We start from the raw sequence: 27,719 nt of genomic DNA on the forward strand, positions 1-27,719 counted from the left end.
AGCCCAACCATCCAAGGGAATTTGGTATATGCCCACATCTCTCCTCCTCGGATCATGAATCGAAGCTGCAGAGAACATGGGTAGGGAATGAAAATGTTCCTTTTAATCCACCAAAGAGTAGGCTGAGAGGTCACATAGACACAGGAGGGTAAGAGCAAACTCCTCACTTTTCTCCAAAGGAGATGAGGCCCTTGCAGAGAGGAGAATTGCAGATGCCTTTGACAGGTTCTCCAGCCATGTGGCACTTCATGAAAACCAGGAGAGGCAGGAGGGAGCAGCAGCATGTGCCCAAGGCAAAAGAGCAGACTTAGTGTGGAGCCCTCAGAAGCATCCCTGTGCTCCCTTACTACACCATATCCTCTTTGCGTTCAGTTGAACAAGACAAGACTTGAGGTACACTAGAAGCAAAAAAAAAAAAAAAAAAGTAATTTTTAGACCACTCTAGCAGGTGGAAATATAGGATTACAAACTCCTTTGTACCTCCAGAGTTTGGATGAACCAGACTTCCCTCCTGTAATGAAAGGTTTTGTGGACCTCTGGGGCTCCTGGTGAAACATGTCTCCAGCCCTGCAGCTCATTTCAGTGCTGCAAAGCCCTCTGCAAATTGAGAGGTACCTGAGGTTCACCAGGGTGCCTCAGCCCTGTCTTAATTAACAGAAATGGCAAAGGGAACAGCATTTCCCTGGCTTGCCACTCTCTGGAGAAAAGAAACCAAATGAATTAATGTGTGGAAATCAGTTTGTCAAAAAGGAAATGGAAGAAACTCTTCTCTCTTAATTAGCACCACTGGAGATTGGGCTGGTGAGGTCTTCGTGGCTGCACTGATTGTGGCTCTGTGGCCTGAAGCCTGCCCTGGGTAACAGCAAAATAATCCAGCATGGACAACATGAACTCCATTCTCCCCCACACACATTCTCTTTCCACCTCTCCTTTGATGGCCATTCCAGTGTGATCTCCTTTACAGGTGAACAAAAGCTCCTTATGTTTATTTTTCACGCTGTCCTTCTAATTCTTCATTTTGGCACCGGTCTCCCTGTACGGAACAGCGAGCAGGATGCTATAGCCTCCCTGCATCATTTTGCTTTATGTCTGCAAACATCTGTACATGCAATTAGAGGGCCAACTCCTTTTATGTCCCTAAATGAGTAGTCTTAATCACCGCCATAAGAAATTAAACCCTGCCTGGGCAGCACAACTCAGCGATGCAATCCTGAGCCGTGCCGGCACTACCTGCCGGCAGGATCAGCCCTCGGGAGAAATCTCCCACCCAGGAGCAAGCTCTTCAGGCTTTTCTTCTCCATGGAGGCACTTTCACAAGTCTAATTACAGGAAAGCAGTGAGGTGCTTCCCTGCTGTGCCCAATGCTTTTCAGAGGCTTTCCAGGGTGCTGAGAGACCGAGCTCTAGGCGCTGGTGCTGCCTCACAGAGGTGTTTTTTGGGAGCAAATGGCTGCAAGGTGGGGTTTGGCTGCCACACTGCAGCTTCTTCTGGCATGCCTGAGGGAGTTGTAAAGGGAATTGTGTGCTGATACAATGAAAAATGGTATAGGCAATGGACACCTGCATTCCTCCAGAAACACATCTCCTTTCTCCCCTCTCTTCACCTTTGGCCTCTCCACCAGCCTTTGATGTGTTGCCCTCTTTTTTCTCCACCTTTCTCTGGCATTTCTCCATCACCACAACTAAAGCACAGACCCTCACAATAAGCCCACCTCCCCGCAGTGAAACCATCCATGTTCCACAGCCCCCAGCAGAGGAAACAGGCCCCAGAGGCTTGCTGGCACCTCCCTGGGCTGAGGAATCATAGAATATCCTGAACTGGAATGGACCCACAGGGATGGGATCGCTGAGTCCAGCTCCTGGCCCTGCACAGCACAACTCAAGAATTCCACCTGAGAGCAATGTCCAAACTCTTCTGGAGCTCTGGCAGCCTTGGGGCAGTGACAACTGCCCTGTGGAGGAGAGCTGGTCCCAGGTCCAACCCAGCTCTGATGCTGCACCTTCACTGGCTTTCCACCACCTCCTCCTCCCACCTATGCCTGCTTCTGCCTTTCTTCCACCCTTCCTCAAGTGATCTCTTCCTTCCACACCCACTTTGCAAGTAAGATTCCTCCCTGAGCAACCTTCAAAGTCCATAAGGCCAGAAAGATTTATGGCAATATAGTGCACCTAGACCAACAGTAGGAAGCATTTTGTCCCCTGGAAAGGAGCACAGTTGGTTTGATTTGTGTATGTGCAAAATATTAACTCCATTTTCCACTTCATCGGACCCCGTGCCTGCATGAAGCCTCTGCCTGTTCTCAGCACTCAGGTCTCGAGGAGTATTTTGTTCACCTTGCCATTAGATTTTATGGCATGCATTCCAGTGACCATTTCGGATTCCAAAGGAGTGCTCAAAATACACACAGTCCTGATTTTTCTCCTTTAGATTTATGATCTGTTCTTCTGCTATGCAGCTTTAAGTAATTTTATTTCAAGCAGGAATGTTTTAAAAGAGTAATCTGTATGTGCATGTCAGGGAAAAGAATTAATTATTGCTCTAATTAAAAGAGCACTGTTGAAAATAATCCCTCTGTTTTCCTGCTGATTTTGCCCTTTTTCTGTAAGCTTTACATTTTTGCATGTATATGTTTCTCAAGTAGTTTAAAATTAACAGAGCTTATTTTATTTATGCAACAGTATCAACCAGGAGTTGTGCATCAGCAAAATGCACATTAAGCTGATGGCAAAGGCAAACATCAATGATTTTGTGTAGGTCCTAGCTAAGTAGTTGTTGTTATTATTACTATTATTGCTGTTGTTGTTGCTGTTATTATTACATAAAATCCTGGATCCTTTAAAGAAGCCTAAAAGGCACTCCCTCCTCCCGAGGCTGCACTTCAGGTTTAAGACTCTGAAATGTGTCAATTAAATTTTGTGACTGCAATGTGCTTTAAAAGGCACATCCCTGGAGAAGCTCCTCCTCCCTGAGCAGCGCAGCCCGGCCGTCAGGGCTGCTTGGATGGACCCAAGCATGGCTCAGTTCCCAGCCAGGGGACACCACTGGCTCGGGGTCCCCCTGCACTGCCTGTTTTCCTCCCTGTGTGGATGGAAAGGTGGTTCTCATCCTGTCCCCAGCCTGCCCCACGTCACAGGGTCCCCAGGCAGGGCTGCTCAGCCATATGGGAATGTTGGCTCCATGGAGAGCTGCTTCCACTGGGGATGGGGACAGCTGGATGGAGCCACCTGGCCATGTGAGCTGCTGCCAAGCTCGAGCACAGCTATCAAAGATAATGTCAGCACAGCCTACATGCATCTCCTCCTGTTTTGCCTGAAGGGAGAAAAGGTTTCTTTAACCACAGCTTTACAGTAGTGATAGACAGGGAGAGATGGGAACTGCACAAACCAGCACAACACTAGTCCCAGACATAGTCCCAGACATTCCCTCCTTAAGTTAAGGAGGAAAAAACCAGATTGATCCCTGGGAAGACATCATTACATGAAAGCATCTGGCCATCAGAAAGCAAATTAAGTCAGTCATTTGAAACTAAAAAAACTTGGGAACACAAAGTGGGGAACAAGCAGGAGTTCACCATGGCATGTGTGGAGTGATCCACAGAAACCCAGGATTATATCACAGAATGGGTAAGGTTGGAAAGGGCCACAGTGGGTCACCTGGTCCAAGCTCCCTGCTCAAGCAGGTTTCCTAGAGCACCATACTCTGGATTGTGTACCCAGACAGCTTTCAAATGTCTCCAGAGAAGGAGACTCCATAATGCTCCATACCAACACTATGGAAAGCCTTGGCACACTGAACGACATGCCAAGGTTTAGATTTTAAATCATACAAAATCCAAAGTGTTCCACCCAATCGATCACTGCAACTCTTCTTCCAGCAATGCTTAAAGGAGAAAGAGAAGAAAAGGAATACTGGACCACTGCATAATTCAGCGTGTTTTGACAGTCACCTTCGGGGCATGTCACACTTGACTGCTCATCATTCTCAAAGATGGATATGAAAGAGGCTGGAGAAAGGGACGCTGGATGATATAATGAAGAGGCAATTAAAGAGCACAGAAACTGAAAAGACAAACCAGCTGCATCTTTCTCTAATTTACAGGACATGGAATAGGCAGCGTGACTGATTCATGCATTTCTCATCCTGCGGGAGGAGCGTATGTACGGGTAAGAAATGATGTGCAGTGTGAGGAGCACAAACTACATGGCCTGTGTTGACATGTCACTTTGTGACACCTCTCCCTCTTCCCAGGCAGATGCTCGTGGAAAACCCATCAGGGGTTTAGCACTTTCTCCAAGCACCGATGGTTTAATGAGACACCAGGACACTTGCTGTAAATGCAGACTCAGTTTTTGCACGGAGCTCACAGTACTGGGGGAATGCCTGCACTAAAGGGTGGAGGGAATTTAGCACAGTGACCTCCACATGTAGGTTCAAACTTAAACAAAAGTAATTTACAGTTCAGAACTGGTAAAATACTGTCTGCTGGTAATTTGCAGTAGATCTACCTCAGATGATGCCTCGGAAGAACAGAGCTTTCTCTCATTTTCTCTTTCTAAATGTTCTTCAGGCAACTCTTCCTTACCTTATCCACTATCACCCCCTAGATGCTGACAGTTCACAGTCAAGTATGTCAAACACATATTCTCTGTCTTTCCAGGGTATTGTAGCTGTATCCTGACTGGCTTGATCTTTTGTTAAAATGTTAAAATATCATAAACACACTGTTATACTTAGCAAGGAAGCGGAAAACATGGGGAAAGCCAAGGATTGGTGTGAAATAGCTTGTATTTGAATATCTTTAGAGTGCTGTCTGCAAAAATACAGGCGATGGAGAAAGAAACCTGGAATGCTGGAGAGATGTGGGTGGCTGCCCATAAATCCAGAAGAAAATTAAGTCCCCAAAGCTCTGAAAGTTGCCATTGCTCTCCCTGAAATGAGCAATTGGGCAATCAGCATTAATATTAAACAGCTTGTTCTGGGGGAAAAAAAATAGACAGTTTGAGAGATGCTGCCTTCCAGCACCAAGAGACAGTCAGAAAACCTGAGAAATGGGACATTTTGCTTGTTCCTGAACTCACATATGTAGCTATGTTAATTGTGATAATGAAATGCCAAAACATGAGGGTCATGCCAGCATTGCCTGCCCCCTTGCCTGGCAATGTCTCAGCTCGGTATTGGGAGAATTTACTGGGTGGGGAGGCAGAGGGCTGGTGACCCATGGCAGCATTGCCTCCTGCCTGATGCAATCTGCTTGCACAGCAAGTCCACCTTGGGTCAGGCTCCCTCCTGTTCTGAGTGTGAAACATCAATAAGAGACTGGATATTCCAAAACCTGAGTTTACAAACGCTATTAACACTGGACAATTTTTCAATTTTTATTCCACATACATATATACATAGAAATATATAAAATACATACATATATATATATATATATATATATATATATATAGGTAGATATGCTTGCCATGTCAAGTTTCTCATGTTAACTTAAGTGCAGAGCCCTTTAGAGACCATCAGCAAGTAGGGTTTGTGTAGATAAACGTGTCAATAAACTGCATTAAGCTGAGGACTTTCTAGGTTAGATGCAAGTTCTGTAGCCTCTGGAAAGCAATGCATCTTTTCCCAACAGGATGAATATTTGTTTCCTGACCACTTGACACTAAAGGGAAGATTTAAAATGAGTCTGAGACAGTAAGATTGTCTATTTTGAGACTTACACAGTCAAAATTATTTTGGGGGGCAAAGCTAGAGGCACAGATGAAGCAAAATACATTAAGAAGAGCAATTTTTCTTTTTAAAGTGGCATCTGCATGCCATGGCTGAAGCAGTCAGCGTATTAGCATGAGAACCTGGGGACAATCATCAGGTAGAGCCACTGTATCTGTCAACAGAAACAACACTCATTCCTACACCCCCAGGAATGTTCACACACGTTCCAGCTCTCTCTGGCAAAACCAGACGTTTCAAAGTATTTACCCTCAGATGGGTGTGACTCTAGCATATGGGTAAACACAGTCACACACACGGTTCCCACTGCACTGTGTGGAGTTCAACACAAAGAAGGATTCATTCCCTGCCCTTCCAATGGTTTCCTGTTGGAACCAGTTAAGGGCAGAGACACAGTTCCTGGTGAAATAGCATTTTGTGCCATTGGTTTTTAGTGGAAACCTGGAACTAAACTAGGACTTTATCAGCAGATTATGGCTTCAGGGTCTGGGTACTCCTGAACATGAAATAAAAATATACTGACTTCTCTGTCCCTTCCTTGCTCCAGTGGCCTTACAGTAGGTGTACTTATCCCACTCAGCTTTCTTGGAGGCTATTAATTTTTGGCTGCTTGCACAGGTCTATCACAGGCCCATTCGTAACCAGCCTGCAGAGCACTTGTGACACCACCAGCCATCTCCTTGAAAATGAAGGTCAGCTGCATCAGGACCTCTGAGTTCCCTGTGCACCACCATAATACAGCATAATACCGTGCCAGGGGCAACAGCACTGCTCCATGGGCCTCTGGTCCATCAGCCTGATAGAACCAAAGGTGCAAATGCTCCCTTCCCTCTCTCCCTCTCGCTCAGGGTCCTGCATGCTGTCCCTCCCTGCACCCCTCTGGGCACAAGCGCATGTGCAGGCTGGTTCCCAGCTCCCAGTTTCACATTCACAGCCGCATGTCTGCCGCTCCTGAGGAGCCACAGCTCCTGCAAACGCAGCAGTACCTGCCTGGAATTGAAAAGCTGGACATTACCACCCCAGCCTGCTCTGCTGACTTATCATTTTGCTATCACCTGTGCCTCATTATCATGCAGTTTCTTGCCGGGTCTTGGCTTTCCTAATACATTCCCCTGCTTCCTGGCTCTGCACCTCTCTCTCCCCTTCTTATTAAACATGGGTTAGATGCTATCTCTCAGCCCTGCTTGCTCCACCTTCCCTCTATTGATTATTTCCTGGGAGCTCCCACTGGCTGCTCACCCAGCACGTTTGACCTTCCCCGAGAGGAAACAAAGCCCCAATGTCAGGCGACTCTCAGAGACGCAGCAATGTGAGACGGCCACTTCAGCTCACTCCCATTTCACAGACAGAAAGAAAAAATGGAAAACCTGGCCAAAAAAGCTGCAGAGGAAAGAGATCAAAATACAGCATTCAAACTTTACAGCTCCTCCCTTGCTCAGAGCTGCCTGTGCATCACTGAAGCACAGCTCACTGCAAGAGTTTGCCATGCCCCAACCCACCTCCTTCCCTATTTTATGGAAATGGTGGAGCTTTTTATCTTGCACATTGACTGGCAGAGAGAAATCCTGGCAGCTTAATGGCATCCTGCAAATTCATCAACACTTGAGTCGCCAAGGGCCTTGTAATGACCATCCCACATACTCCTGCAAGGATGAGGTTGGCACTACACACTAGTGGTCTCAGGAATCTTTGGTTTGACTTGCATTTATGTAGCCTTCCCATTTTTAATACATTCAGAGCAGAGCACGGGAAGAAAAAAGGAAAAAAAACCCAAACCAAATGCAAAAAAGCTTAAGAATCACTTGGGTTTCTGCAAATCAGATGAGCTGGAAGGAAATATATGGGACGTACCATCAAAGGAGGGGCAGGAGCACAGCGGGAAGGTACAGAGCTGACGGCAGCCCAGCTCACTCACGCTGCTGAGGCTGTGCAGAGAGCTCACACACAAAAGGAGGAACTTTAAATAAAGATGAAGCGGATGTAGTGACATTGTTGCACAGCCAATCAGTTCCACCTCTACCTCAGGGGTCACCTGAGAGAGACCTTTCTAGTGGCCTTTTCCAACCCTTCCATTTCCCACCAGCAGGTCTTTTCATACTCGTATCTGGTCTATTAACCCTTAAAGTTTCCCATTGCTCTCCTCCCATTTGTTATGTCCTTGCACTCCTTTAACCCAATGCTGACCTCTCTGTTTCTTGCTCCACAAACCCTCTTGGTCACATCTATGCTGAGGGCAGTCCTTGGTCTTCTCTTCTTTCGGTGATTTCCCCCTTTCTCACACTCAGCCATCATAATTTCTATGTCAATAATTACCAGGTTTACTTCTCACCTCATCTGTTTTATCTCTTGGCTCTCTTGCTCATACATCTCAAAACCATTTCCTTAAATGTGGACTCAGTGCTTTTGGGGTAGTTTGAAATTGGAAGTGCTCAGAAAATCCCAGCACCTTCATCTTTTTGCTTCCTAATCACTCTATGTTCCTCTTCTCCATCAATACTAAAAACTTCATTATTTGGTTTGGGTTTTGTCTCCTGGAATAATGAACATCCTAAAGGATTAGCCCTAACAGTTAATGTATGACTCCTCTGAGATTCAGCTTCCTGTGCACAGGATGGGCTAAGCTCAGTGTAAACAGCCTGGCTGTGAGACACAGACCCCAGGGATTACTCCCTCCTTTGGGCTGAGGAAGGGACCAGACAATCCTATGTTTTAGCTCTTTCCCCTGTCATTCTGCTCTAAATGCCTACCAACTGGATGGATGGGTGGGTGGGTGGATGGATGGATGATGGATGGATGGATGGATGGATGGATGGATGGATGGATGGATGGATGGATGGATGCATGGATGGATGGATGGATGGATGGAACCATAAGCATTTACTGGGTCTGACACAGGGAAAATGCACAGCTGGCACCTTCTTAGGGTAGGAGAATTGTCAGTACAAAAGTACAAAGGCAACTTGTATCAGAAAAGAGCAAAAATTAACAATAAACACTTCCCTGCCAAGCAGCTTTAAGCACCATGGGACACATTTTGCCTCTTCCTAATGCATTCTTCTGTCTGTCACTTGCTGGGTAAGACCATCTCATGACCAAGAGCAAGAACTGTGGTGTGGATACAGAGCTGTGAAAGCATCAGTGTGAAGTTATTCTGGACACCAGAGAGCTGCTTCACTGACCCAAACTCACGAAGACTCCACTCAACATTAACTCAACAGCACATACTTTCAAGCCCTTAAGCTACAAGTCACTTGGCTGCAGACTATGCTCTTTGAAGGAGAGAACATCTGTAAGAGAGGAAAGGGCTGAGGGGAACCCTGCAGCCTCCAGAAGGTGATTTTATCAAAAGTGGGAATGAAATAGAACTACGGCTATCGCTGTCTCATGGGCTTGTAAAATTTAGAAGGATATCCAGGTGACATTATATGATTTAAAAGTTAATTAAACTGAGTGATATAGTGTAACAGCCCCAGGTGTTTATTTCAAGCAGCCTGTTTCCACAGCACTTAGAAGGAATGAATGGGGCAGGGGGAAATCTAATAAAAAACCTTCTGCGCATTGCATTAAGAAGTAATCACGCCGTTAAATCATTCTGGTTCTAGAGTACTTCTAATACCTTAAAATCCTGGCAATTCTCTCCAGCTCAGGCTTGTTTCCATTTTTGTGCTGTCCTCCTTCCCAGAGCTGGCACGTTTTTCCTTTTAAGAACCCCAGGAGAGAGCTGCACCACACGGCAGCCAGGGCCTCGTGCCCTGGCTGTGCCGGCGGCTGCGCCGTGGCTGGAAGGCACTTCAGATCCCTTCTGAGCACTAATGGACTGGCTGGGCTGGCACCATCCCTCTCACACGGCTGCTGGGATGGAAGGGAACAGCCTGGACACAGCACTGGGCACGTGGCAAATGCTGACAGACCTTAGGAAGATCAGGAGAGTGGCTGGAATGTGAGGTGTGAATAGGAAGGAGCAGAAGGATCCATAGGAAAAGACCTTTCATAAATTGAATGTTTGGAAGAGATTACTTTTCTCCCTCAAGGACATTTTATATGGAAAATGCAATTGTAAGAAATTGCACAGGGAAGACTGAGGGACAGACTGAGCTCCTGTTGCTTCTTGAGAAATCTCCCAGCATGGGCATTTCTCCTTCACAGGCAGATATCTTTCCCCAGGACCATGCTGATGGAGAATCCTGTTTTGCAGGACATTTGTGCCCCATGCCTCATAATCATCTGACACCAACAGCTGACTCTCTTCAGAGTTCATCACCTTTTCTTCTATAGGTTCAAAAATCTTCCAAAACTTTTGAACTTCAGACCTCAAGATCTATGAATTCCTAGCCAAGCAGCATCTCTGTGCAGTGTAAATCCAAGTGACATAGTATTTGAACAAGAGCAGGGAGATGGAAGTCTCAAGAGTCTGAGGTGAGGTAACAAGAAAGAAAAGAGGTTTTAGTATCATCAGTGTCACCAAAGGCCCTGAATTATCTCAAAGGTATCGTGTCTAGGAAAGTTCCTCTGCATTCTGAGGAAATGTCCACTTTTCCATAATTCATCAGGTTAATAAATGGCTCCCTCTTCTCCCTACAGCCTCTCCTGTTACCAATTCTCATGCAGCATTGCCAGAGCCTCCTTTCACTATTAATACCACTCAGTGTGAAATGTAATTACCAGCTCTATCACAAAGCGTCAGGCACATTTATCCACTGTACACCCTCGCTGACTCCAGATCACATCAGTCACTGGTTGGCTTGTTCTGACAATGCTGTCCAAAGGAAGAAGTGTCTGCACAGGCTCTTAGCTAACTTGGGCCACTTAAGTGGAGCATGAAACTTGTTCTGGGGGCCCAAAATGGGTTCAATAGGCTAACACAAAAACAAGAAGCAAAAAGAGATACCTAAATTGATACAGACTCATAACTTGAATCCAAAAGAGTGAACGATGATAGGCAGAGAGAAGTGTTCGGCTGGAGAAGATGGATTAGTAAGCGCTCTAGAAAGCAATTCAAAATGACAGAGTGAAATTAACAGCTCCCTCCTCTAGGCTGACACAAGCAAAATCCCTCCTTTGCTTTATGCTTTAGCTCCCCTCATTATGTTTTGATTAAAACTGATACAAAAGAGTTCGCTTAGTGTCCCTTGCTCATGGCGTTCTCCTCCTGCCTCCCTCTTTACACCTCCTTGCAGCTGCTTCCAGCCAGCACACAGGATACCCAGAATTCACATTGCTTAGCCCTTTGTCATTTGGTGAAGCTGCAACTCTCACAAAGGGCAGGGACTCAGCCAGACGTATCAGCTTTAGCTTTATTTAAAAATCCTATTAGTTAGAAGAGAAAATAACACAAATTCTTACTGATATCCAACTGACTCTTCTATTAAGCACTTCTAATTCCATGGGGCTAGAGGCAGCTTTTCCTGTCCTGTCTGAATATCAAGTATGTACTTTGAAGGTGGTACCTTCACTGAACTCAGTATTCCTGGAGCTGTTTAAAAGCACACAGCCTGTGCCTATAATGGGGAACAGATAAAGGTGAATTTTGTTTACTGGTTGAATGTTACCATGGGGCTATGAACACTGAAAGAGAACCTGAGAAATGCAACTCAAAGTACTGCTGACAAAATAAAATAAGAATTATCAGCATACTTGAAGAGAAAAGAAGTGGAACTGAAAGAGGATTACTTATGTTAAGTGCTTATCTGTCCCTGAGTCTCCAATGTTTAGACTGTGTTGTCCAAAGCCAGCTAATGATCTACACACCAGCAATTCCCTAGGCAGATACAGGGAAGAGATGTCTGTGAGAAACCAAAGTATTTTAGAGTTTCCTTTGTGAGAAAAAAAAAAAAAAAAAAAAAGAAAACGGGCAAGGAGAGCTTGCAAAAACTTTCAGGTTCAAAAAAACCTAAGGATTAAAGTGCTGCAGATGAGGAAGAAAATGAGGTAGGCGTCTTTCAATTAAAATAGAGCACAACAGTGTGACCTGCTTTTGTGTGTTTGGTGTGTTTGTGCTAGGTACACATCCCAGCAACACCCCCAGCAAATCTCTGTGCTCCCAGGACCATCACAGAGCTCCTGGAGCCTGGCTGAATCCAAGGTGCCTCTTTCCACCTGAATGGGCTCCTCAATTTCAACCAAATGCAACTGGTGGGGGAGAGGAGAAGGAAACAGCTGAACTTCGAACCTTTCCCATGCTCTCACCATTCTGATGTCACTTTCAATAATGATGCATTTGTGGATCATCTTCTTCTAATCTCACACAAGAATGATGTTTCCTGCTTTGATTCAAGCCCTTTTAAGTGTGATGGTGGCAGATGGCAGGCTATTACACAGCATGGCCACACAGCAATGGGAGCAGGAAGGATTATCCACAGAAACAGTGATTCTTCAAAATCAAAAAGGTGAGGGCCCATGGAAAAGCTGTGGTTTTATTTTTACACCTCAAATCAGTTATTCGAATGCATTACGAATGCTGTAAATATACCCAATGGATATAACAAAAATACATTATTAATTGACACTCATTATTAATGAAGTTATAAATTCACAAGTGATGGAGCCATGATGGTGTGAGGGAAAGGTCATGAATAATAACTGGAGATGAATAATATATGTGCAGTTAGCTCACAGGATACTATGTTCATATGACTGTAATACCTCATGTTTATTTAACTCAGCATTGCATTGACTTTTTATTCTCTGCTAGATAATAAGAGAAAGAATTACAGGGACTATAATTTCTATTAATTCAACATAACAGATCACAATGGACAGCTGATACTTCTGCAGGGATGCTCCTGCATCTTAAATAATACTAAAATGCTGGAATCCTCTTCTCTTCTCCATTGTGCTCTTCCTCTATAACACCATGTTTTGCCTCATTTATCCACTGCTGGCACATGGAGAATGTCACATCAAGAAACTCACAGCAGACCCAGAGATAAACTCATGACTAGCCCAAGTGGCACATGAGGGTGACTATCAGTGGAGAAATGGCAAAATCTCTGGGTCACATCCCAGTGTGACAAACAGCGGAAGGCAAGCCGTGTGCTGTGTGCACATACAGACAAATTTGTTTTGGTTCCATCTGTTAGGACTAATTTGTTAATTATTAAATAGATAATTTATCATCTCTGCTTGCTTGATCGGTGTTTATTACCCACGGTCTGAGGCAGAGAGTGCTGCGTGAATAAAGATGGGATTAATTAATTACAAAAAGTTCAGGCGACTGCAAACTTGCAGTGACTGCTTCCAGTCCCTGTCTACTCCTGAACAGAAAGAAGGCTGAGGGGTGGAAAAAAAACATCAGGAATTCAAGCCTTTGAATGTCAAATTTCCTCCTTTCCTCACAAATTAACCACTGCTGGATGATGAAAAGCAAACTCTATCTCTTAAGACTTTACCTCACCACTTTGCAACCAAATTCTCTTGAAAATCCCTGGATTCAGCTACCCTGTGAATGACAAAGTGTGAACAAGTGATCCTCCAAGTCAGCACCACTGGGTCATCCCTTCCTCATACAGAATGGTATCACTGTCCCCTGGCCACTGCCACCCAGGGGGTCTATAAACCACAGCCAAAGCAAAGCAGGTCACCCACTTGGGGCTTGGGGACACTGGCTCTGCCTTTCCTCTCTCAGCTGTTGATCCACTGGTGCCCATCCTCCTCTCCAGGTCCTCCCATACTGTAAAATTCATGGTGTTGAGAGGTTCCTTCAGTAGTCACTCCCTCCTCACTGCTTTAGTATTAGAAATCTGCACTTGTCATTCCTTGAACAGAGTCTCAAGAGCAGCAGAATAACCAAAGCCACACTAAGAGCTCAAAACAAGCAGGAAGCAAGAAGCTTTCAGGAACATCCTGATACACTGAACCTTGCAACCCTCAGCTCATGTGGTAGAATGTGAAAGGAAAGACACACCTGATATCCACCTGCTCTCACTACTGAAAGGTCTTCACTAAGGTTCAAACAACATTTCATGAGGAATGTCAAGACAGAAAAAAAATTTCTTCCGAAATATGCCAGCCTATGGAACAGGCTACAGGTGAAATAAACACCAACCTGCCTAAAGATACAGGAAAGATTCTGGAAGTCAGGGATTCTGAGCTGCAGGAAACAAGAGAACATAATTCACATGCTGTCAACTGATGCTACAAATGCAACAGGTAACTTCCAAGGAGCCCAGCACTCAACTCACCAGATATTCAGTCTTCTGAAGAGAGACATCAAGGGAAATCAAAGGCAAGAGATGGTAAGTTATTTGATCAAAGACACTTTTAAGGTTAATGGACAGGCCACAAACAGCAATCATGCCTCCAGTCATGCAGTCAGAAAAATAGATACATCATGTTTGGTTCGTGGTAGGAAAAGATCTTCCCCATAAGAACTCATTCAGCCAATTCTTCTGGGATTTTCAGGTGAGTTTTTGGGTAACTGTTACCCTGCTGTGCCTCTGTGTTGCTGCACATTCGCTCCCTCAGTGCTCATGACCAATTTAACAAGTATTTTGTACCAACTAAAGTTTCTTGCTAAATAAATTAATTATGACAGAGTAAACAAAAAACTTTTTTAAAATGCATGTTTTGATGTGATTACATCTTCAATTGGCTGGTTTAACATTTGAAATTTGATTTAATTTTAAACTTGATTATCCTCACAGCAGGGTCAGGCTGCCAGGGACACAAACAAGCACAGAAGCCTTTGGCAGTCCCTATCCAGCTCCCAATGGAGCCCACTCTGTACTGCAGCATTCCTCCAGCCCCTTCTCTCTTTTATTATTCTTATTTAAGAAAGGAAGATCAAATTCAGGCCAACAGCACACGTACGTTTCCTAGCACTCCATTACTAATTTTAAAATGAGATGGTGGCTCTGGAGCCCTGACTATTAATCCCAACTCTGACAGCTCCTTTCCTTAATTGTCTGAAATCTCCACCCCAGCCCGACTGTCCTTACCCATAAAACGAGCAAGGATAACGAGAAGCCAGAAAGGCATTCCAGGGAGTGGACAAATTATGTTTGGAGATTGCTTGAAAGATGGATGCTATGAGCTGGGACAAAGAAAGCCACTGCACTGTCTTGTGATAGAACCCACATGGCATAATGAATCTGATGAGGTGACAACATCTCCAGTGTCTCTGGAAAAACCAGCCTAAGGTGGGTATGCAGCCTGATCCCTGCTGAAACACAGGAAAACCAGTTTCTTTCCAGCAGAATTACCAAGTTGTTAGTAAATGTTACCACAGATTTCTCTTTCCTGCTTCAAAAGAGCCTTTTGCACTATTTTGCTACTTCCCAGTACCAGTATTTGTGCTCTCAGGTGCTCTGCTCATCAGCACTATCCCTGATTTCTCATAGGTTCCCAAATTGTGGAGCTCAAAAGAACCGTAAGAATCAGCCAATCTAAAAACTGATGAAAAGCACAAGCTGGTGAATTAAGCAAAGCAGTTCCTGCATCAGGCTCATAATTACCAGCTGACTTAGAACATTTCTTGTATGAGAATATCCCATCTTCATTTAGACACTTCAAAGTGATGGCAAATCCCCTACGTACTGAGATAAATAGTTCCAATGGCTAATTACCCCTGTTGTAACAAAAGCATTTCCTTATTTCTAATCTTTTCTGGTTTCTACTTCCAGCATTTGATCTTGTTATGTTTTTGTCCGATAGATTAAAGAGCTCTTCTCTAGCCACAATCTCCTTCCCATATAGGAGCTCAGACTACGATCAAGCTGCTTATTAACCTAGCCTTTGTTAAGTTAATTAGAAGGAAATTCTCCAGCCTCTCACTGGTTTTAGATCTTGACGTGAGGTAGAAGAAATAGAGACTGCTCACCAAGGATTTCCCCTATTTTTAGAGAAAGCAGGTTAAGATAATGTCTTGATAAAATAGAGGCCCATGTACCACGTGCTTTATGCTGTCCATCCCATCTTTATGTCACCTTTCCTGCCTCCTCTTGTCCTGGTATAGGTTGATGCAGGAGGTGACGCTGGAAGCCGATTTCCATCTGAATTTGCACATGTTGAAGATCACTGACCCCACCTCAAAGGAGACAGAAAAGATGGAAGCAAATACTGAGATAAGAGGAGATTCTGCTGGAAGACCCAAAGGAAGCACTCTGCTTTTCTGACTTAGCTGCTTGCTAAGTCAGGCCCTGTCATCTTTGAAGGCCCTTTACCAGCTTTTCTCCCTTCCCAAGGCTGCTTTGCTCTCTCCTGCCTGCGTGGCAAACGACCTACACAGTCATCTCTTCCCCTAATGCCAACGGGAACTCTTGGACTACTTCTCCCTTCTCCTCCTACTTCTCTCACACCCGTTGTCTTCTCTTCACTGTCTTCTTCGCCAAACTGCCTCAAAGAGTGCTTTCACCCTTCCCTTCCTCCTTTTGCTTCACATCTTCTCTGTGGGAGGACTCACAGGGCTGCTGCTCTCCTCTGCATCCATACAATCCATCTTCTCAAATCCTGCTCTGAACAGGAGCTGTTTTTCTGCTCCCTCAATGAAGCTTTTTTGGTTCCCAGCACTGGGAGCTTACACGAGCACAGCTCCTATGTGAAATACTCCAAACCCACACACACCACATCCTCTTCTCCTTTCCAGCCCTTTGCCACATTCCTGTCCAACTCACAGCCCTGCTGTGCTTCTTGCTGCCCTCCAAGCATCACTGTAAGCACCAACACTCCAGGGCAACACTGCTTTGCTACCAGTAGGATTTCCAAACAACATCATCCTTCTGTGACTCACTTGCTGGGAAAGGAAGATGGGAACAGCTGTGCTGTTGCCTCAAGACTGATTCCTTCATCCCTGCGCTGCTTCACAGTCACAGAAATATTCCTTCTCAAGAAGTATCTCATTCTGACTTATGCTAACCACTGCCTGACTTCATTCATCATTGATTGTCTCCTCTCTGAGAACCAGAGTGCTGCTGCAGATGCATTTTGATTTGCTTTAAATTGAGTGGTGATGGGTGTTTCATTATGCTCGTGCAAGTGCTAAACAGCAGCGTGCCAGTGGTGAGGGAGCACAGTGCCATGGAGGAGATCTGGTGGGAGAACAGTGAGCACCATGATGGGTATCTGGGGGCAAGCAGGGATGGAAATCCCCTTACAAATCTAAAATTGGAACTACAAAAAGGTGTTGGGTCATTAAACAGTGTTGTGTACCCATGAATGGGGTCTACGTAGAGAGAAGGAGGATCCACCTTGCCACACGAAAGGAGAAAACAGGAGGGAGACAGCAATTAAGCTGAGGGAGTTGGAAAGAGCTCACAGCATTCCCCTGTTATCCCAATCTGATTTGTGGGAACAAGGCAGACTTGAGAAAAAAAGGTTGGGGCCACCTTAGAGTAAAGAAAAGCAGCAGGAAAATTGAGGAAAAATTGTCAGCAAACAAAAGAGGATGAATGCAGAAAACATAATTCCTGCCCTTTATTATCTCTACTGTCTTTAGCATCTTCTCCTGCAAAACAATACCCCAAGGCATTAGTCAGGAAATGGTGGGATTAAAAATGCTGCTCAGCTCATCAGTGGGGCAGGATCCAAGGGTACTCTCCATGGTTTTCTCTCCCTACAAGCAGTACCAACCCCAACACACTGCTTCCTCCTCATCAACTCAAGTGGTTTAATTAGAAGTTAATTTAGTGAGGTGGGAAGGGACTAATGGCAAGCAGCAAGAATGAAATGAGCCATCCCAGGAGAAGAGTGGTGAGACAGGAGAGCTGGGCTCAGCCATACCATGAGGGGTGACATGCCCCAGTGTCCCCTACACAGGGAAGACTCAAGTCCTCTCTTCCTCAGAATAATGATTAGCATTAACTGGGATGGTTTCTGTGTTGTTCATGTATCTGAGCAACAGATAAAGAGGAACTAGATAAATAGATAAAACCCTTAAGAGGAACTAGATAAAGAGATAAAACCCTTCCTGTTGAGAAAAACTACTGCTCAGTGTAAGTGATTTTCTATCACTTCTTGCCAGAACTCTGGGTGACAAAGTCTGGCCTGGGGACCTCTGGGTGAAAAAGTCAGGTTTCAATTGACTTGTATTCTGGCAGTGAATGCTGTCTGTGGTCTTCTGCCCACTGGCAAAAGACAACTTTTCCCACCAGTTGAGGCTATGATTTATTAGTCCAGGGGTTGAAATTCAATAAAATTAGCTCCCCCATCATCACCTCCCAGCAACTGTCTTGCTGCTCTGCTTAATTTCACAAAGACAACATGAGAAGACACCCAAAGCCCAGCCCCAGTGAGGCAGGAGGCACTCAAGTACACCACAGTTTGTAACTGGCTGTTGTGGCACTTGGAAAGGTGGCTGAAGAGACAGAGACTGTCCCAGGTGCAGAACAAACCAGAAGTCTGTGCTGGTGGCACAGCCAAGGCTCCGCTGTGTCAAAAACTCTTGGATCCAGAGTAAATGCAGGAGGCTGTTAAAAGAGTCAGCACATCTCCCACTGAGGCCTTTAGGCAATAGCAGCACAGGGAGAAGAGAGAAACCAGCTCCTAAGAGTTGGTTTGGACCAGTTGTGAGGGAACTCTGGACATAAATTTTGATCTATTAATGAGTCACAGTGGTCACATAACCGGCCGTTCCATCATTTCTTCCTCTCTAACAGCCCCTTCCGGAGATGTAATCTCAGTAAAATGCTGGAGGAGCCTCTCAAATGGCCATGTTTTACTGCTGTCAGTCTATCACCAGTTCCTCACCCAAAGGGCCACGGGGAAATAACCTCTTATCTCAGAGATCAAAGCCCTGTATTAATGACCAGGAGCTGCCACTCATCCTGTGCTCAGACCACCCAAGGAACCTGCTGCTCTGCCCAGCTCAAAGCCTGGTTTGTTTAAAGCAGCAGCATTAATCTGGAGGATGGCTTTTCAGTACAGGCAGTTTTTATTATTGATTTAGTACCAAATATTTATTATTTATTTAATGCCCAAAATACAACAGGTCTTTGTGGCAACATGACAGAGAGCAGAGTCCATTTCTTGAAAAGCCTTCAGGCTGATAAAAAGACTAAAAGAAGATGAATGGGATTGAATGGACAAGAATGGGCTTGAAGAGATAAAGTACTCAATTGCTCCTCACTACTCATCTCACAGAGCTATTTTATACAGCTTCCTATATGCATGGAACACATGCAATGGAATGGCTCCTTTAGTTGGTTGCAAAATGGGAATTGAAGGGAAAAAAGGAACAAGTGGCTGTATGGACTCCAAAGAGAATAAATAGGTAGAGATGGGAAGGATAAGGAGCCTGAAGTCTCCTCCAGGCTCTCCTTGAGGCACTTGGCCATATTAACAATGTCCAATCTTCCTCTGGATCCAAGGCTCCCCATGCAAAGCCCGTCCTGCTTCTGCACTTCATGTTGGACTGGTTGATATAAATATTTGCCAGCTCTTATCCAGCTTCTGTGGAGCCATGTTATCTTTCTCTTTCCCATATCACAAAGATAAAATATCGGGGAAGACCAGCTAGAAAACAACTGACCTGGCACAGCCTTCCCCAGAGAGTAATCCATGCTTTTGGACTCCATGAAAAGAGGGACTTAATCTGAAGCTCTCAAGAATTTTACATTTATGTGCTGAAAAGTGCTCCAGAAGAAATTCCTGAGTATCTTTTTCTATTCAACATGGGGTGACTGTCTTCAATGTGTAGATCAACAATGTACAACCATTTAAGGTAATGAGCAAGAGGAAACATCATTAGGATGTGATGTGGCATGTTAGCAAAGGCTAGGAAATAGAGGTAGGTAAACCTGAAGGTTTTTGACTTGACAATTATCAGAATTGTTATTGCTTTTTTTGCCAAGGAGGTCTCCTCTTTGCAATGTCAACTTGGTCCTCCCATATATCATTTCCCAGCAAGATTCCCATCACAGCTGCATCTTCCAGATGAGAAGCTGTGGGGAATGGGATGCTTTTGACACCAGGAGAACCTGCTCAGTGCAGCCACGCTGGAGCCAGAGGCTGCTCTGCCTCTGCTCCGGGTGTGTGCCAGTGCACTGACTCTCCACAAAGCACAAATCCAGCACAAAGAGAGGCTGCTGTACACGAGCAGGAGCATGAGCTCATCCAGAGAAGGTGTTACTTCTGCTGGCATTAGGAATGGTGCATGGAAAGCCTTTCTGCTGGGAAGGAGCACGTGCCTGGCCTTGTGACGATGCTCCCTCCTCTTTGCCACTGCTCTCATCACTGCTGGGCTGGTTTCAGGCAACTGCTTCGAACTGGCTGCGGCTCTACAGGAGCACCAACACCCCATCATTGCCAATCCCCTGCCCAGTGATGCTCATTCCTTCATTTGTTCAGGTTGCCAAATGTCTGCTGACTGTGCTGTCCTTCACCCTGCGTACAGCTGCCTCCCTCCCTGCCCTCTCCAGCCTGTCCTGGCTCTGGGGACAAGCCCAAGATCTATGATGTAAAGAGATCTGTGACCATGCTGTCACTGCCACCTCTCTGCCTCTCAGCTTGCAGATGGAAAGAGGCAGAGGAGGAATAATGAAATAGAAAAGAAAGGCATTGCTTGCAGAAATTGTATTGCTTCTGCTCCAAACATTATATGCAACAGCCTACAGCACTCCCCCTGGGGACCTACTCCAAATCCATGCACACAGACTTGGACATTTCCTGGATAAAAGCTTCCTGCCTGGGTTTATTTCAACTCTAACAAGTCCATTTCTTAAGAGAGAGACTGAGCTAACAGAAGGCAAAATTGGAGGCTGCAGGACTTATTGGATTTGGGAAGAGCTGGGGCATTGCTAGCCCCCCTGGTACTCTCTAGCAGCACAGCACCCTCTGCTCCCACAAAACAGCCAGTTTCTGCATTGAAAGGCCTTCTCCAGCATGAGAGAAGGGAAGCTGTGGCTGGGCATACACCTCTCAACCCTACAGAAGAGGGAGCAGAACAGCGCCGATGGTAGCACTTAATTGAGGATACCATAATGCCAGGCAAAACTGAGTGTTTAGCTCTCCAAGAGAGCTGCATGACCTTTCCTGTGTGCCTGGAGATATTTAGCACTGCACAGTTTGGGTAAATAGGGTTTGTAAAAAAGGGAAAACAACAACAGAAATCCTGGTTCTCTACTCTGACAAAAACACACACAGAAGGCAGAAGAGCAGCAGCAGATTTTCATGTCTTGATGGAAAGACTGCATTTAAATAACACAGAGCACCACATTTCCCCCAGGTTCCACAATGTTGCTTGTTGAAAGAAATCCGTGTGGTTAACCTGGCAGGGAGAACCCATCTCTGTGATTTTCACTGAGCTAATGGGAGCCAACAACCTGTTACCTGTAACTGGGAGGACAGCATTCCCACCCATCCCAATATTTGCCTAATAAAAGGTCACCCCATTATACCGCACCTATTTGCAAAATTAAGAGCCTCTCTCCAGCAGCTAAATGCTTGCTTTAGATTTGGAATTACTGTAATTAAAGTTACATTGTGCTCGGATTGGTGCCAATCAGTGGGGAGCTCCAGGCATGACCCCCGCTCCTGGCGCCTGGGCTCCCACTCCATTAGCTCCAGGGAATTAGCTGTCATTAACGAAGAGATGCACACTCCTTCGTGTTGTCAAACCGCAATCAAGCGGGTCACAGGTGAAGAATAAATACTTTCAGAACAAGCCCAATTACACCATTTACATTTCATTACAGAACCTGTTTAATCCACTGATGGGCTCCCAAAGTTCTTCTGCCTAATAAACAGCATTTCAGAGGAATTAATAGGCCCTGCAAAACATGCTAATTACACTCTTCTGCATTGCATTTGCAATATTGATTTTAAAGTTGCTACTTTCCCCCCTCTCCACTCTCCTTTCCCAGCCCCAAAACCTTAACTTTAAGCAAAGTACACTCACACCAACCTAATTACTTGTGAGTTTGGAAGCTAATGCACCTCTCTTGTCAAAGCTCAGTTCCAGCAAAGGCCAACATACAGGGACAGATTTTAACGTCCATAACTTGTGCAAGTTCCTCCAGACAACCACTGGAAACAGCTGCTGAATAGCAATTACAGGCAGAGAGCAGGCATCAGCAGAGACTTTGCCATGGCAACGAGCCTGGCTGGGCCCGCTCCCCAAAGACGCCTCCTCCTCCCAAAGACCAGAGCAGTGGAACAGGTACAATGACAACACAACCACCACAATCTCATTTTGATTTGAAACCCGAGCTGTTTTATGCTCTCCTAGGCACTGAACTGTTTAAAAAACAAAAGGAAAGTTTATTTTCAAATTGCGGGTCTCAGCTAAACCGTTTGGAAGAGAGGAACAAATCAGCCATGCTGGTGGAACACGCCGGCTGGTTGTTTATTCACCCTGGCTATTCTGCCCAGCTCCTGACATGGGCTTTCAGTTCTCTTCCTCCTCTTTGTGCTCACTCTGCCTTCCTCTCCACTGCTCTGAAATCCATTTTCTTTAATCAGTGGGTTTACTTCCCCACCTCTGACTTTTTGCACTGGCTTGGCGGCTGTCACTTATGCTTGGGGTTTTATCCCAAGCTTACTGACAGCTGAAAGCTTTTGGAGGAGGAGATGGGAGAGGGACAGAGTGCTTGTGGTGTTTCTCTACAGCACCTGCAGGTTGGAGCCAGCAATAAAGGACAGTAGCCTGCTGTGTTTAATTCTTTTGCTGACAACAGAGCAAGAAAGGAAAAAAAAAAGGAAGGTCTAGCAAAAGACAGTGAGATACAGAGCAGCCATGCTACCATAAGGGCTGACACCTACTCCTGCTCCTCAGAAACTCTCACCCACAGTAGCTCTCAAAGGGAAGGGCTATAGAAGCAAATACTGCAGAAATGGACTTAAGGAACAGTCAGAGTTTAATGTAGACAACACATCCTGCTCAGCCCTACTGTCCCTTCACTAGGAGTTTGGGCATGTCCCCAGCTGCACCGAGGAACAACACAAACACAACCCATGCCCAAGGATTTAATCTCCCAGGTATCCAGTCTGTGTGAATGTTCCTGCAGGAGCAAGTCACTGCATGAGTCAGAAGCGTTTGTGCTTGCCCAGCCATCCATGTAACCCTCACTGTGAAGTCAGGACCAGGTGCTGCTCAGTGCCCCAGGTGATGCAGTGAGCGCCGTGTCCTTCCACCGTCTGGCCAAAGAACGGCCCAGGAGCTGCCTCCTTCACAGCAGGAACCTCCACCCCTGCATGCCCACAGCCCTCTCCTCTAATGAGAACATCTGCCTCACAGGAGGCAACGCATGCAAGAGGCATCCAAGCCATGTGGCAAGGTTGGCCGTCACCTTGTACCATTTTATACCATTGATTTATCACATGTATGGAATTTCTTTTGCCTTTCAGAGATTCTGTAAGGATTTACAAACATGAAATGCTACAATTAATACCTTGGGATCTCTTCCCCCTCACAGGCTGGATTAGTTAGTTATTGTCTGGAAAACACTTTGAAGTATCACTTAATGCTACTAATCATGCAGCACCTCTTTAACATCATCTACCAACGCTAGCACAGGCTGGAGAGCAGATATAAATACCAACCAAGCTTTGTAATTACACTGCAAATACATCAATATTTGTCAAGAACTACTCTTAATCTCATAAAAGTGCCACAAGAAATCAAGACCTACGAGCAGTTCTGTATCTCTTCCGCAGGGCAGACCCTTAGGCAATGCAACATCTCTTGACTGCACACTGTGTCCATGGTTGTCTCAGACAAGGGTGTTTTTTACTGCAAAACCTTCTGACAAACTTCTTCTGCAGGTTTTCCAAAGCAGGGCAAACCCAGAACAACCCTGTATAGTTTGCCACAGCAGAGAAGATCACAGGACAAGGAGAGTTCGCAACAGAATTGCTAAGACCATCTCTAATTTAAGCTGACAGAAAAGCAAATTGAGAAAGAGATATAGTCAACTATTTGAGGCTTGGCCCTTCTTAATCATCCACAGAAAGCAAGAGCTCAGTGTTGCCATCTCATTGCACAGGTAAGATTAAAGACAGGCAGAAGATTTTTACCCTGTAGTTACAATGATTAATGTTCCTAAACAGATATATAGTTTGAAAGCACTAGTACTGGAAAAAGAAAAGTTGTTGCCTCATTCTCAACCCACTATTTTCCCTGGGCAGTGAGCCAGCAGCTGAAGAATAAGGAAAGTTGCTATTTTAAGAGTTTTCTTGAATTGCAAGGTTTGGTAATGAACACAACTTGTTACCGTCCCCTTTGCTGAAGTCAGGGGCAAATGAAAAATGTGTGGATGAGCGCTCTGCTGAGCATTCTGTCCTCAGTCAGACTTGGAGCAGGAAGACTGGTGATATGCTCCTGACAGCTGTCCCTCCATCCCAGCTTCTCTCCTGGCATCAGAACAAACTTCACTCCCTCACTGCCCACAAAGAGCCAGGAGCTGCTCCGTGCAACTTTGTCTGCTGCTGTCAAGAAAGATGCAAGAAAATTATTCAGAGTTCCAGAATGGTTTGGGTTGGAAGGAACCTTAAAGATCATCTAGTTCCAACCCCCCTGCTATGGGCCACTGAATTCAAAGAGCAAGACACAGCAGCTTTGACTTTTTATACAAGATAGGACACTATATAAAGCTACCGGTCTCATAATGGTGACATAATACACATTCTACAGGTGATCATGCTGGGAAAAGAAAAGGTGTGAGCTTCCATGAAGCCAATGTTCCTCATTAGTTGCTGCAATACTTCTGAGAATAACTCCTGCCAGAGTTGGGATGCAACATGTGTGCTTGCACCTTGCAAGGAGACACAGGAAATAAGTTGGAAAAAGTTCCTGCAAACCCAGCTTGTGGTCTGGCTGGGCATGATGGGCTGCTCTCAGCTCCTATTGTACCTCATCAGGCCCCAATGTAATTTAAACAGTTCACTGTGGGAAGTGAGAGGAGAATATATTCCATAGGTTTTGTTTCCTGCTTAGTCTCAGGAACACTGATGTTGTAAGCTGCTGCTCTAAAACCTTTGTGAAAAAAAGCCCAACATGACCTTCTGCATCCAGGGCTCCCTGCTATTATAAACTCAGCAAAACAGCATGCTGTGTCCTGCCCATGAGGCAGACAGACAACAGACTGTGGTCTAATTAGAAAAGACATGCTTCCCACATTATCCATAAAGCTGCCTCAGCCTACAACTAAGGACAAATAAATAACTGTCAGGGCTAATAAGCCCAGAATCATAAGAGGAGGGGAAAACCTGAAATTGGATCTACTCACATCTCAATTATGTGATCACAGAAAACATGTGGTAACAACTGTGAAGACAAACAAAACCAGCTATGGTTGAGCCAGCTCCTCTTCAGCCGACTCAGACATGCTCCACCTCAACAGATTGTGCCAACCCCTTGGCATTTCTCTGAATTTCCAAACTAATAAGAGACACAAACTGCCATAGGTGATTAATTGGAGCATTTGTGCATCACAAGATCTTCTCCATTTCAGCATGCCAGAACAGCAGGACATGAGGAGATGAGGAGAGGAAGACCTGAGGAGATACCCAGTATGGGGAACTGGAGAGAACAACCCTGAAATGATGAAGATTGTGAGGTTGGCACAAGCTCTGAGGGCTGGCTATATCAGGAAGTTGTTTAGGACATTCTCGGGATAAAAGATGTTAAAGGGATGAATGTCTAGAAGCTTTGTGTGCATTACCTATTTGGATCACAGCCATTACATCCTGAATCTAGAGCCCTTCAATTTTGCACTCCCTCTCCCCACATCTCCACAGGAAGAGACAGACCAACCCCAGGCACTCTTCTGAACTTCCCTGGGAGCCAGTTGTGTTGTTGGCACCCTACACCTACAATTTTACAAAAGCAAGCTCCTCAGTGCATTGCTGTGGTTGAAAAACATTTAAGAATCCATAGGAAGGATTAACTCCAAGTGACAGTTTCCAACAGAACCCACGAAGAATAAGTTGGAGTTACCCAAATTGCCTCAGTTTAGTCTCTCCATTCCTTCCTCAGCCAGTGAATGACAGCTCAGGAATCTGTTCCGAATTAATTTTCATCAATCTGTTTCACCTTTATGCTCACAGATTTGAGGCAGGGCATGGGCCCTGGACATCTGCAGGGTGTTGGACCAGTTCCCACTGGGGGCCTGTCCCTGCCAAGTGACAGGGGAGCATCCACTGGGACGAAGCAGTGCCAGCTCCCAGCTATCAGTAGCGCTGTGAGTCAAACGTCACCGCTCGGGTGCAACCATGCTTGACAGCAACACTGGTGTTTCCAGAGCTCTCTCCTATTTGGCTGGGGGAAAACAGGGGCTGGACTCGAGACCAGGAGGCTGCTCAGAGCTTTTCCCACAAGAACAGTGACAGCAGGAGCCACCATATGGGATGAGACAGGGAGCAACTTCGCCTTGGCCTTGTTGATTGAACAGGACTAATCAGGCTGAACTTGGGGCCCATCTGCTGACCACTGATCACAGGCTACGGAACCAGGACACTGCCCAGGAGCTGGCAGGACTACAGGCATGGACAGAGGGGAGGGAGCAGCATCCACACACTCATCTGCTCCTCAGTTCCTCCAGCTCTGCTCTCTAGCTCTGTCCTGGAGAGATCTGTCTCTGGAAACAGCAAGGCAGTGCCATGTGCTGCTGCCACCTCAGATCACTGATAAGCCTGGAATATGCATCTTTTGAATCAGAGAGATATTTCTTCTAAAAGAAACATCTCCACGCTGCAGAGACTCGATCCTCACAAGGTATTTTTCGGCTCTTGGAGGCCACCAGACTTTTCTGCTCTCATGGCTGCCGTGTTTGACAGAAGCAGTAACCCCTTCATGAGGGTGTGGAGGTCTGGCTGAGCAGAGGTCAAGGAGAGAGCTCCAGGCCATGGACCTTCTGCCCTGCCTCAGCTTCTTCTGCCCTTGAAAAAGGTCTCAGCTGGGCCCAGAGCCATTCTGGTGGGGTACAAGGAGGCAGCCCTGGGGCAGTAAGGGGATGTGACCTCAAGAGACAATCCCTGTCAACATTCACTTCATTTCACCACAAAGGCAAGCTCAGCATGACACCATGGACTCAAAACCCTCCAGCTTTTGCCCCTTCTAATTTGTGGGTGCATCAAAGCACCAGCAAAAAATCTGGGAGCTGATAAGGTGGATATCCCTCAGGGAGAAGGTGCAAGATGCACCAAGGTAGCAGATTACAGCAAAAGCCCTAAGCCAGACTTTGTGTAATTACATCTTGGCCTCCAGGACACCTCTGCATCCTTGGCTCATGCTGAGGTGGCTGGCTGGGGTGCCTGTCCATGCCAGATACGTTGATTGCTTTCTGCAAACAGCTTATCTGCAGAGAACTGGACTAAACCCAAACTCATTTCACATAGGTCACTGCTCAAGAGGGCAGCATGTAATGGCTTCTCATCTCTACCTGCACGGGCTGGATCTAAACCACTGATCCATTGCACCATTGAAACTCCCCAGTTTCACCCCATCTCCTCAGTTAAAGGACATCTCTGTCCCACCACCACTCCCTGGCACCTGTCAGAGCCAGCAGAGCTCTCTCTGCACAATGCCTAAAGGAAAATTCCCCTTTCACAGGCTCAGTTACAAAGGAAAATCTCAACATCTGCCCATGTGAGTCAGCTATTTCTCTGAATCTCAATAACCTTGTCTGTAGGAGATGGCTGGGAAAGGCAAAACCAGAAAGACAAAAGGGGTTGTGTCCTAAATAAAAACAAGTCCAAACACTTGGGGGAAAAAATGAAAAGATAAAAAACCCATTTAGCTTTGTAAGGCAATAACAAGCAGAGCAATATGTAGCTTCAAGGCTACATAGCCAGGTCAGAAAACCCTCCAGAGAGAAAGAAGTAGGCCACAAAACTCTGATATTAGCTGCTAAATCTGCTGCATTACCCAAAATTTGTGGGGGAGGCCTCTCTGATGGCTGAGCCATCTGGCAGCTCTCCTTTGACAGGTATTTATTCACATGCTGATGGGCTGTGGAAGCAGCTCTGAATTCTCCAACAGAAGATGAGATGTGGCCAGGATGCCAAGAGCTCCAGGTGATGCCCCCGCCTTCCTAGAACTCATAGAGTTGGGTCTGTGA

The 27,719-nt window shown here is 45.7% G+C and overlaps 1 protein-coding gene and 1 long non-coding RNA gene across 4 annotated transcripts in view; one reads left to right on the forward strand and one right to left on the reverse strand.

Moving 5' to 3' along the window:
* Positions 1-27,719, reverse strand: part of MAD1L1 (mitotic arrest deficient 1 like 1) — a 352,719-nt gene that overhangs the window by 30,985 nt on the left and 294,015 nt on the right. The gene's annotated exons all lie outside the window — the stretch shown is intronic.
* On the forward strand, positions 22,797-25,306 carry LOC128815437 (uncharacterized). The gene is made up of 3 exons (XR_008439641.1): positions 22,797-22,937; positions 23,425-23,645; positions 25,113-25,306. It is a non-coding gene; the product is annotated as an uncharacterized LOC128815437 (long non-coding RNA).

Source organism: Vidua macroura, chromosome 16 (assembly GCF_024509145.1).
Source record: "Vidua macroura isolate BioBank_ID:100142 chromosome 16, ASM2450914v1, whole genome shotgun sequence".
Taxonomy (NCBI): domain Eukaryota; kingdom Metazoa; phylum Chordata; class Aves; order Passeriformes; family Viduidae; genus Vidua; species Vidua macroura.